The 13,400-nt window shown below is 39.7% G+C and overlaps 1 long non-coding RNA gene across 1 annotated transcript; it reads right to left on the bottom strand.

The window, feature by feature from the left end:
* Positions 1-11,535: 11,535 nt before the first annotated feature.
* LOC118021048 lies at positions 11,536-13,235 on the bottom strand. Its single transcript, XR_004682087.1, has 2 exons — positions 12,898-13,235; positions 11,536-12,817 (listed from the first exon to the last, which is right to left on the bottom strand). It is a non-coding gene; the product is annotated as an uncharacterized LOC118021048 (long non-coding RNA).
* Positions 13,236-13,400: the final 165 nt, after the last annotated feature.

The raw sequence follows: 13,400 nt of genomic DNA, 5'->3' as shown, positions 1-13,400 counted from the left end.
TTATGTAATTTGAACACGTAATTTTCGCAGCATAGATAACAGTGTGTTCTACAACATTAAAAACTTGAGAAATGATGTAAAATATTTTTTTAAAAAACTCTTATCATTAACATTCAGTGAGAACACTGTATTTCTAAGTCTGTTAAAAAGAGTCTCCAACTCCCTTGGATACATATTTGCAGGTCCCAGCAACAAATGGAGACTGATCTCGAAAAGCATGTTGTACCAGCAGTTCAAACACCGTGAGGGCACTGCCCCTGGGGATGTGTTCTGAAATCATGAACAAATCTTGCTAAACTTCCAAACAAAACAAGGTATAAGCAACACTCAATTTCCATGGTAGGTGCATTTCTTGAATTTGCTGTATATTAAAATCATGCAAACATACTTCGTGGTTTTGAACTGTGTAGGTCCACTTATATGCAGATTCTTTTTTATAAATACGGTACAGTACTGTCAATATATTTTCTCAATAATATTTCTTGTTCCCAAGCTTACTTTATTGTAATATTGTAATTATTGTAATAGAATACATAGAACATACAAAATATGTGTTAATGGACTGTTTTATGTTATATGAAAAGTTAAATGTGGATTTTCAACTGTGCCGAGTGTTGGCGCCTAACCCCAACCCTTGTGTAGTTCAAGGGTCAACTGTATATGTAAGCTAGAATTAGATTCTAGGCTCAGATAATTATGAGCATTTTTTTCACCTTTAGGAAAGCCTAGTGGGGTATTAAAACATCAGGTATAATTCTCCAGAGAAGATATACAAATAGCCAATAAACACATGAAAAGATGTCCAGCATCATTAGCTATTTGGGAAATGTAAATGAAAACAGCAATGAGATAGCACTTCATATTAACTAGAATCATTATAATTAAAAAGACGGATAATAGCAAGTATTAGCAAGGATACGGAGAAATGGGAACCTTCATCCACTGCTGGCAAGAATGTGAAATAGTGCAGCTGCCGTGACAAATAGTCTGCATTTCTGCAAAAACTTAAACATCGAGTTACCGTATGACCCAGCAATTACACTCGTAGGGGTATACCCAAGAGAAATGAAAAACCTGCCTACACAAAAGCTTGTACATGAATGTTCTAGCAGCACTATTTTTTTTTAAAGATTTTATTTATTTGTTAGAGAGAGAGAGACAAAGTGCACAAGAAAGGGGAGTGGCAGGCAGAGGGAGAAGCAGGCTCCCCGCTGAACAAGAAGCCTGATGTGGGACTCGATCCCAGGATCCTGGGATCATGACCAGAGGTGAAGGCAGATGCTTAACCTACTGAGCCATCCAGGCATCCCTAGCAGCACTATTTATAATAGTCAGAAGTGGAAACAACCTAAATGTTCATCGACTGATGAATGGATAAATAAAATGTGGTATATTCATACAAGGAATATATTTGGCAATCAAAATATTGAAGTACTGATACATGCTACAACATGGATGAACCTTAAAACCATTACACTAAGTGAAAGAAGTCAGACACAAAGGATCAAATATTATATACAACCAGCTACACAAAATATTCAGAATAGCAAATCCATACAGACAGAAAGGAGATTTATGGTTGCCTTGGGATAAGGGGTTGAGGTGAAATGGGGAGTCATTGCTAACGGGTTCAGGATTTCTTTGGGGGATAATGAAATGTTCTAAGATTGATTGTGGTGATAGTTGCACAACTCTGTATATATACTAAAAAAATGAGTAATCCTTTAATAGGTGAATTTCCTAGTATGTGAGTTTTATCTCAATGAAGGTGTTATTCAAAAAATGTCAGGCAAGGAGCGCCTGGGTGGCTCAGTCAGTTAAGCATCTGCCTTCGGCTCAGGTCATGGTCCCAAGGTCCTGGGATCGAGCCCCGCATCAGGCTCCTGGCTTAGCAGGGAGCCTGCTTCTCCCTCTCCCTCTGCCTCTCCCCGTGCTCATGCTCTCTCTCTCTATATATATATCTCTGTGTCTCAAATGAATAAATAAAATCTTAAAAAAAAAAAAAAGTCAGGCAAAATGTTGCCCAGGGTGGTCCTAAGCACTGTGAGACATCGGGTATCTTCCGTCCTGTTCAACGATAGTCGCAGCTGCCAGTCATCGTGACGACCAATAATACCTCCGGAGAGTTCCAAACATCCCCTAGAGAGAATCATTGAACTGAGGAAGAAGTAAAAATAAAGTCTACCCATGTTGGTGGACTAGAAGGGTGAAGCAGAAACAAGGGTCTGAAGATGTTTGGACAAATTCTCATCTCTTTATTCTGAGTTCCTGAAACTCTGGAGAGGAGATGAGACATGCTGGCCTTCCCCTGGCCTCACTCATTTGGGGCAAGTATGCTTGATAAGCTGGGAGGAACAACAGGAGTGGATAGATTATTCCTCCCCACATTGTTTGGGATCCTGGGAGGAAACTGCCGTGCAGGGCAGTCCTGTACCCATGTGGGGGAATGCCTACCATAGTTAAAACAGTGCTGCGGTGTGTTCGGTCAGAGAGGTTTTGTTTGCATTCCTGATTCTCCCTCAGTTCCCATGTGGCCTGGATGCTGAGTTTAGAGCTGGCGGGCCTGTTATGGACAGTCTGCCAGGAGCTGGATGACACGTGTGGCAAACATACAGCCTGATCCCAGGAGAGGCTGGGCAGGGGCCGAGGGACACTCCTGGGCTCCGGCGAGGCAGAGGGAAGAACGCGTCAGACGTTCAGCTACCACAGATGTTAACAGGATATCCAGATGACCCAGCAGTTCCACTCCATGGTATATACCCAAGAGATAGGAAAATAACACACCCACACAAGAACTTGCACACAAATGTTCATGGCAACATTAATCATGATAGCCCAAAATGGAAACAACCCAAATGTCCATCTACTGATGAATAGATAAATAAAATGTGGCATATCCATACAATAGATTATTATTTAGCAACCAAAAGAAATGAAGTACTGATACATACTACATGAATAAAGCTTGAAAACATTTTGCCAGGTGAAAGAAGTCAGGCATAAAAGGCCACATATTCTATGATTCCATTTATATGAATGCCCAGAATGGGCATATCCATAGAGACAGAAAGTAGATTAGTGGTTGCCCTAGGTGGTGGGGAGAGGGAATTAGAGAGTTACTAATGGGTACAAGATTTCTTTTTGGGCAGTGGAATGTTCTGAAATTAGATAGTGGTGATGCTTGCACATCTCTACAAGTATATTGAAAGCCACTGGCTTGTTCATTTTATTTTTTATTTTTTTATTTTTTTATTTTTATTTTTTTTTTAAAGATTTTATTTATTTATTCATGAGAGACACAGAGAGAGAGAGGCAGAGGGAGAAGCAGACTCCCAAGGAGCAGGGAGCCCGATGCGGGACTCGATCCCAGGACGCTGGGATCCTGACCTAAGCCGAAGGCAGACGCCCAACCATCTGAGCCACCCAGGTGCCCCAGGCTTGTTTATTTTAAAAGGTTGAGTTTTATTATATCAACTATAGAACGTCAATGATATCTCAATTTCAAAATATATGTGTATATGTACATGTACATATACCACAACATAATGACACCATGTTTTATGTGCATCTTTGAGTGTAACGATTAGCTCTCTAACCTTTTGCTTTGCTTTGCTCTTAAGATAAAGGACCCCTACATATGGCCTGCGAACGTCTTTCCAACCTCATCTCATACCACGTCCCCTGTACAAAATCACACTAGCCATCATTTTTCCATAAGAACTTTATACTTGCCAGACCGTCTTTCTCCTTACTTCATCCGGATAATTCTTTGTCAATTCCTTTGGCAAGCCTTCCCTGACCTCCCTGACAAGGTCAAACCTCACTATTATCTCTCTCATGGCACCATATGTCTTATTATACACTTATACTGTGCACATTATATTTACATCGTAATGAGTGCTTTTTGGGTTAGTATCTCTCTCTTCAATCAGACTGTAAACTCCTTGAGGGCTAGTAAATCATGTCTGGTTTTGCTTCCCTCCCCGTATACCCTGGAGCAGTATCTGACACACAGTGCCTGATCTATAGAGATCGATAAATATTTACTGAATGAGTTAATAACTCCCTTTCTCTCTGGTCCCTTTTATGCCACTTCTGAGTTTACTTCCACTTCTGCTCATGTGTTCATTCAGTCAAAAATGCCCATCGAGTGCCTACTATGTGCCAGACTATATATGGTTGCCTGTGACTAATGAAATCATGACTGGCTTAATCAACTACAATTACAAAGGTAGGAGTCCATTTACTACAAAAGATCCTGAGTAGGCCTCAAAGATACAGGGATTTATCTTCTCATAACATGGCTGTGTATATGGTACCAATGGAAGGCTTCATAGAATTTTCTTTCCTTCAGAGTTCTCAAAATATTATTCTTGGTAATGTCAGTCACCCAAATCACATAACTAAGTCTTGAATGTTTTTTGTTTTCCTCTTTAAGATTGTATTCATTTGAGAGAGAGAGAATGAGTTAGAGAGAGAGCATGAGCAGGGTGAGGGTCAGAGAGAGAAGCAGGCCCATGGGGCCTGATGCCAGGCCCTATGCGGGGCTGATGCCCGGACCCCAGGACCCCAGGATCATGACCTGAGCCAAAGGCAGAGGCTTAACTGACTGAGCCACGCAGGCGCCCCTTGAATGTTTTTTTCTTGCTCTTAACCTAATCCTACTACCAACATCGAGCTCATCTGCAAATTTAATTCTGTAGCAAATCAAACTATTGGAGTATGTAAGAACTAGGCCTGCTATCCACAAAGATTTCTGTCCTATCTGAAAACTGCAAAAAGTCAGCTAATTGATTTTCATAAATGACTTTTGATTATTCAAGTAATTGTATTCTCTTAATGAATCATATCTTATGCAAATTAATTTGTCTATATAAATAAATCATAGCAAAAGACATTCTTATGTATATTTGTACTAACTCATAAGTATAAGCAGTAGTGTATTTTTGGCAGAGGTATGGTTTCTCAAATTATGTAAATTGAGTGTTTCTGTTGATAATCATGATTTTTCTGCTGAATGTTTAATAGAAGGAAAGCTTTTTCTTTTTAAAGTTGTTTTGGCATTTTTAATCAGAAAGTAAATTAATGAAAGCACGTGCATGAAAACAATAGATTTCATATAACCTGTGGGGGGACAGCAATCAGACAGCTGTAAATTCCATGAAGGTGCAGATCATGGTTTTGGTTTTTGTTTTTGCTCATCATTACATCTCCCAATCCTTGGTACAGTTACTGGAATAACGCAGGTGCTCACTAAATACCTGTTACATGAATGAATCAAAATACACTAATTCGATAATTGATATTTTTAGAGGATAAACTAATGAAATTTCGCCTACTCAGCAAAGACTTCAAATACATATGGAGGTGTTGGATGGAAGAGGAATTATATGGAATTACATATGTTCTATATACTCATACTTGCTGGGTGTGAGAAGCTCAGGAAGGCCAATTTGAACACAATAGAATAAAGTGGAATGGATTGTCTTGGGAGGTGGTAAATTCCCTAATACTTAGAAACATTCAAACTTTAGCTCGGCCCTTGGCAGGAATATTGTAAAGGAGATGCAAGCTTTAGATGGAAGGTTGGAGTTTAAAAGATGACTTTGAAGTTTTTTCCAACCCTGACATTGTGCAAAAATGATTGGTAATTGAGCCAAATCTTCATGCCTTTAAACTCATGTAGTTCAAAATATGGTAAATTTGAACACACTTTTCTCATGTGAATCATGCAGTAAGAAATCAAGAGTTATATTTTCTTGCCCCTCCTAATTCAAAGTTAGAATATGTATTTTACTCACTGGTTTCTTTCATAAACAGACACAAACCAACAGTTGACCTATTAATGCCAATTACACTTTCCTTTCTCCTCACCACCTCTTTATATTTTTTCTTGGAATTCTTTCCCCTCTTTCTAATACAAGGATGATGTAAGGATGAACAAGTAGACTGCAAAATATCTTCTGTAGACTCTTTTTTAATTCCCAGAAAACATGAGGTCTTTGTTATCTATAAGTGAAATTCCAAGGGACAGTTAGATGAGATACAAATATCTCAATGTTTTCCAAATAAAATGCAGCACTTAAGTTGAACAGTCTTTGGACATTCATTTTTTTTTTTAAAGATTTTATTTATTTATTTGACACACAGAGAGAAAGCACAAGTAGGCAGAGAGGCAGGCAGAGAGAGAGGCAGAAGCAGGCTCTCCACTGAGCAGGGAGCCCGATGCGGGACTCGATCCCGGGACTCCAGGATCATGACCTGAGCCGAAGGCAGTCGCTTAACCAACTGAGCCACCCAGGCACCCTGGACATTCATTTTATTAATCTAGTTGACGTGTGCATTATTTTGCATCTTCATTCATCTGGCTGGGTTCCAGGTTTAAAATGACCTTCTTATGACCAGAAAGACCACAATTTAGAAAAGGAGGGATTGCAATGAGATCTTTGCTCACCTTACTGTATAACTGTTCTCAGTTTCACAAGTGATTAAGAAAAGAGAACTAACATTAATGGGGGAATTTTTGAATATTCTATAGCAATTGTTCCTTTTTAAAATAAAATTTCTGAGAAATGTAAAGCAAGTTTATTCCCATAAATGAAACGGTCATTCCTCACTGAGTTGGCATACTGTCTCTTCTAGAAATAAGATGTTTAGAAAGACACTGAACGGACTCACTTTTTTTTTCCAAAAGCATTTATATGAGAAGAGAGTGACAGATTTAGATATTCCCCCAAAAAGTTCCAAGAAGAAAGTGTCATTCTATGGTATTGAAAACAGTGATTAACTCCAGCACGTAGGTGACATTGGATGATTTAGGACTGCCTAGCAACACAGGTCTTACCAAGAATCTTGACATTCTGGATCCTATGGTGCTTTTATCCTAAATAAAAGCTACTCTGCCTGAATGGAGGGAGTAACTTCCTGATGCTCTTTTTCAAAATTCTTACCAATCTAACTTTTTCTTACTCTATATATGACAATGACAACACTGGAATTGCTTTATAAACAGTCTGTTGTCGCTCTCTGATGACTTGAGAGTAGAAGAAACACCCAGCGAGCTTCCTGACTATATAAAATACCATCTCCTTCCATATGCTGTAATTTTAGAGATCTCTTATATTCACGATAGACAACTCTCATTTGAAAAAAATTAAGAAAGTTTGAATGGGAAAATAACTGTTGATTTAAGATAAAAAAGTGATCATTTTGTAGAAATTATTTTAGAAATTATTTAAAATCTTGGACAAATATAAGTTCAGAAACCAGTTACTTACTTTAAATGTTTCATTAAAATAATACTTTGTTGGAGGTTATGGTTTGATACGTAGCAGTCTATGTGTTCAGTTGGAATTAAGACCTGAGGCATATGTATGGATTTTTAGCTTTTGACTCAGTTTCCATAAGCCAAAAGTGTACATTTTTTTCTGATACTTTATCATTAGAGAAGATTTTGGATTTGGTAGTTCAGATCAATACGCTAAGGAAGTTAGAGTTACATAAACGAGTTAACTTCATTCTGTTCCACAGCCTTATTAAATCAGTCTTGAAAATAAACTCCTTTGGCCATAAGGAGGAGCAGTTGAGAGAATGAAAAACTCAGAATGCATTTTATTTTATTTTGTTTATTATTTTAGAGAGAGAGAGAGAATGAGCAGGGAGGGGGAGAGGGAGAAGGAGAGAGAGAATCTTACGCAGGCTCCAAGCGCAGCGCTGAGCCCGATGCCCGGCTCAATCTCAGACCCTGAGATCATGACCTGAGCCGAAATCAAGAGTCGGACTCTTAACTGACTGAGCCACCCAGGCACCCCTAGAATGCTTTTTTAATGATATAATACCAAATACAAAACTCTTCAATGACTACCTGTCTAAATAGAATCACAAAACATTTACAATTTAGAATTTAGAATGCATTACCCTGTTAATACATAACAATAGATAATCTATTAGCCAGCTATCCTTAAGGAATAGGTCTTGGAAACATTATAATATTTACTTGGAAAAAACCAACACCTTATTTATTCATCCTCTATAATGTTCTCTTCTCTAATTCAAGTGAGTTGAAAAACCCTTTGCAGCAAATGCTCCCTTTCCCTGTCCCCCTGCTCCTGTTGTGTATGGGACCTTATAATTCCATGGTTTCACTCATCTCTACTGTGCCTGTCTTATGTGATTATTATGAAATAATATACTTTTTTTTTTACATGTCATCATTATTAGATTGGGAACACCTCAATAATTAGACTAGAGACTCCAAGAGGATAAGAACTTCCTAAATTATCCATGGATGTCTTCCTAGGACCTGGTATATAAGGGAGTAAGTAAATTTTTGTTGACTAAAGGGAAGAAAACTTGTCTTACTGTATGTTCTCAGTTTGGCAGGATGTTTGGAATATAATATAAACCCATGATTGATGGAGATAGGACTAACATCCAGATTTTTCTGACCTCAAAATGTACGCTGATTATATGCTTCTTGTTAAGATTTTATTTCTTCATGTAAAAAATTGGCAGTCAACAGAGATTTTCAGTTGGGGAGTAATATTGGATCGGTTTGGATATCATTCTGTTGATAGTGTGGAGTAATTGAGGGAGGGAGAGATGGGTGGTAGGGAGACCATGGAGGTGGTTATGGCAATGGTTCAGAGATAGGGTTTTAGACTAGAAGATTGATGGTGCATATGGAGAGAGGAAACTATTTTCTCGAGCTTTCTGAGGTATAACAAATTGTTTATGGTGGTAGGTTAGATGTTGGGGATAAGTGAGATGAGAAACCTGTATACAAGTAACCTCCGTTACTTTGCATCTGTGCCAATGCTCTTCCTTTGACTCCAAGGCTTCTGTCTTGAGAGCCTTTTGGATAGGAACACTGTTGGTTAAAATTTGAAAGAGAAAGAACATTTTGGTAAGAAGTTCAGTTTTGGTCCTGCTAACTTTGAGATGCCTGGGGAAATTCAGATGGTCTGTCTCATGGGTAGTTAAGAGTTTAGAGGCTCCAGGGACAGGTCTGACCTGGAGATAAAGTTTTAGTAATCATTAGAATATATGTAACTTGAGGCATAGGACCTGGACTCAGACCTATATTTAAATCTTGGCTCGGACACTAATTATCTGTTTCTCTTTACATAAAATGGGGTAATATCTAACCCAGGATCTTTGTAAGGTTTCAGTGAAAAACTAGAAAAGCACTTAGCACATTGAGTTCAAAAGTGACAAAATTATCATTAGGTATTATTAGATTATAATACAGACTTATGAACAAACTCCTTTATAACCAAAAAACATTTTTAAGAAATGAAATTCACTTAAATGCTATCTGAAATGCATTTGAATGGAAGACTTGTCAAGGATGGTTTGGTGCCCATACGACAGCATGGTGCATGCATTGTGTCACCTGGCCAGCAAGACCTAAGTGTGCCTTAGCACCAGGAATGAAAGATATAAGTTCATGTCAGGGTTTCCTGGTAGGCAACTTATCTCCCGGATAGCAACACAGGTACAACCTACTCCTTACTCTCCTTAAAATAAACACCTTAGGGAAAGCATTATCTTCTTTTTTCATATTATGTTGCTTGTAATTCTATATAGTTGATAAAAGAGCAACAGTTTAATATTTGTCCCTGTAAATCAATTTTTCCATGACTCTTTCTAAACTCTCAGCCTCTACTTTGGCCCATAATTTGATTTGTACCTAATTATGAATTTAATTATTTGTGTTATAAAATGCCACCTCATTATCAAAGCTAGCAAAATCTGGACCAGAGTAAAAGTTCTATAGAAACCATAATTACTTCTATTTGGTGTTAGGTTTTTATGCTGTGTTTTAGTGGGATGTGTTTAAAAACAGATGGGAAAACCTTTCAAAAAGCAAGTCTACTTGGAAAAGTTAAGTAATCATCAGTTTATCTACACAAGGCCACCAAATTGGCCCAATTATTTAAAGAATAGGTTTGATTAGTATCTTCTTGTTTTGCTGTTCTTAAAGGAATCGTATGAATCATATAGCATTAAAAAAATTCAACAGCTTTAATTAGCTAGTACCATTCTTGAAATAATTATCTATTGTGAAAGAGTATATGCAAAGACCATCACAATAATCCTTCCCATTCCTATTATGCATGTCCCTTTGAAATGGGACTTTGCTGTTCTTCCCATCCATAAGGGGAATCTGTTTTCCCAATTCCTGAATCTATGCTGGCCTTTTGACCTACTTTGACTAACAGAATGTGATAGAAGTGATGTCGTGTAACTTCTGCTTCAAGAGGTCTTACGGCTTCCTGTTTCTACCTGCCTGGCATGCTGCCTACATATGAAGCCCAGGAATAAAGGCTAGGAGATAGGTCCAGCCCATAGTCAACACCAACAACCAGTCATGAGTGTGCTCAGTTAAGATGCCAAATGATTACCTGCATGATCCCAGACAAGGCTGATCTGAATCACTGATCTATAGAATTGAGAGTATATAAAATGGTTTTAAAGCACTATTTCTAGGGTGGTTTCTTATGCAGCAATAATAAATGTGTATGTGTGTGTAGAATTTTCCTGCCTTGAAGATGAGAGAATAATTTTAAACCATAAAATGGTCTTAGGTTAATCATAAGGACATATTTCCAGACTTTAAGGATCACAGAGTTCCTTAAAGCGTAATAATGTGTCACCTAGGTTGCTGCAGTGAACAATGAAGACATAATTTTTCCGGGATGATTTGTGCAGTGGGATGATTTGTGCAGTGTTTTTAGAGGTAGGATGATAATTCTAGATGATGTCCAAAGTCTAAGCTCTAGAGCCCTGTGGAATTTCAATTAAATTCTTGTGATTTAGCAACTCCATAAACTTGGACATAGCATTTTAATGCCTTTCACAAATGACAGGATCTGCTGGCTCATCTTTCACATATGGTGTGATCCAAATGGTTATGGTATAGTGTAGGCGACATGGTATAGGCAGTATAGCATAATGGCTGAGGTCATGAGTCTCAGAGCCATACTACTTGGGTTCAAATGCTGGCTCAGTTGCCTATCAGCTGTGTGTATCAGGTAACCTTGAGGAGTTATCTAACCTATTTCTGCCTCAGTTTCCCTACCTGTAGAATGGATTGAATTGTTGATAGGATTAAATGAGTTATTTAAAAAAATTTTTTTTAAAAGATTTTATTTGGGAGACAGAGAGAGTGAAAGTGAGAGAGAGAGAGAGAACACAAGCCGGGTGAAGAGCAGAGGGACAAGCGGACTCCCTGCTGAGCAGGGAGCCCAATGCGGGGCTCGATCCCAGGGCCCTGGGATCATGACCTGAGCCGAAGGCAGATGATTAACCGACTGAGCCACCCAGGTGCCCCTAAATGAGTTATTCTTGAGCTTAAAACATATTACTCAATACATGTCAGATACTAATATTGTTATAGAAGGGATTGATCTAGGTATTAGACCCAGTTCTGTTACTTTGTGACCTTTAGCAAGTCAGTTAACCTCTCTGAATTTCAGTTTTCCCATTTATAAAGTAAGGTTTACTAGATAATTTCCATGGTTTCTTTTCATCTTTAAAATTCTGATTCAGTATTCCAGTATCTGTTTTACCCACACAGACGTTCCAATCTTATCTATACTTATAATTTCTCAAAAACTGTTTAAAATCCATTCTATTAGCAAGCAATTTTGGGGACCTTCTAGTACCAACCACTCTAAAGTATAAAGAGTGCTGCATTTACTCCGGAAGCTAACCATTTTTTACTCATATGTGGCCAGCAAACATTTATAACTCACATATTTGAAGCAATGCCTTTTCAGGTTTATGGAAACTTAAAATTGTATATTCATTTTTTAACCTGTGCTAAATAAATGTGCTTATAAAAGTAGGAAAAGCTCCTCTGGAAATGAAGAAAATATTTCACCTCAAATTTTACCAAAGAGCTCCAATGTTAAATAAAAATTACCTGTAACTCCACTGTTAAGGGGTCACATTAATTTTTTTTCGATATGCTTAAGCATACTGCACACCATGTTACACAAAATGATTTTTATTGGCTGCCTAACAAACACCATCATGTGGACATAATTTCTTTTACCTTACATGTAGGTTGTGGCATTACATTTTAGTTTGATGTTGTATGACGCCTCTTGAAAATGGGACAGAAAAAAATGATCAAACATACTGCGTATATGTGACTGGCGTGTAGAATGTACGGTAGCTGGAATTCCCTTAAAAAAGTGGATCACTTGGACCACTCTTCTTCCTTTTCCTGTCACCCCTATAATCAAGCTGCTACAATCCCCCAAGACCTATGCAAATGCTCCGTTCAGTATTTTCACAATAACGAGTTTATCAATTAATTACTGGACCTACCACAAATTTTCCTATTAATTTTTAAAACAGATTTCAGTCACTCGTTTGCTCTTCCAAAATACACACAGAACCTACCGACTATTAAACCGCTCTTTCAGGACCCCGCAAACGGACAATTCAAGCTACACAACTGCGGAGATTTTCAGTGGCTCTGTCGGCGCGAGAAGATAAAACAAAGCTTTGTCTCCCTTAATATTTCCTGACCGACAGTGGACACGTATTTGCTTGTAGAACAAGAACTCCGTTCTGGGAGTTGAGGAGGCGGCTCTCCTGCCCCAAGAGGCGACCACACGGGTTTTCGGAATGTGACAGACGACCGCGATCTTCGGGGATTTTCCAAGCCGGACGCGGGCACCGACGAGGAGGGAAAGCGCGTCCTGCGCACGTGACCCACCTTCTTCGCCTTCAGGTTCCAGAAGAGGAGCGCCGCGGCAATCAATCCCGATCGCCCGCCACTCGATAGTTTCCTCCCAAGGACCTGATGAAAACCCCAAAGTGCTGAGAGGCACACTTCGAAAATTCTTAGGTTAAAAAAAAAAAGAAAGAAAAGACTTCTACCATTAGTGTGCTGACAACCTTTTCGGAATCACCACTCCTTACGGCTCACCCATTTGTCGAGCCGCCTCCTACAGTTCCTTCCCGTGCTTTTCCAACCCTCCCCGTTTCGGTTCCAGTGGAAGGAGAAAAGCAACAGTTTGCTTGCCCATCAGCCCGCCTCTCGGGCACAAACAGCCCCGGGCTCCGGCTGTCCGTCCGCCCGCCCGCGAGAGCACGCGCGGACGAGTAGCCGGCCCGAGACCCCCGGTCGCGGACCCAGCGCCACCGGCCCAGGTTCCCTCCCTTTGCCGGGCCGTAGCGCGTCGCCTCGCCACAGGCCCGGGCGCCCGGCCGGGCGCATGCGCGCGGCGCTCCCGGGCGTGCCGGCCACACTCCCCCCACCCACTCCGAGAGCTTGTCACTTCCTGCCCTCGCCCCATCTCCGTCCGGGGTCAGTCAGTCGCTCCCTGTCGCTGCGGGAGAGTCTCTGCTTCCCCCTTCCTACCCGCTCCGCGGCGGTAGCT

Source organism: Mirounga leonina, unplaced genomic scaffold (genome assembly GCF_011800145.1).
Source record: "Mirounga leonina isolate KUSES-001 unplaced genomic scaffold, KU_Mleo_1.0 Mir_174, whole genome shotgun sequence".
Lineage (NCBI taxonomy): Eukaryota > Metazoa > Chordata > Mammalia > Carnivora > Phocidae > Mirounga > Mirounga leonina.
This window is presented reverse-complemented; position numbering and strand designations above follow the sequence as displayed.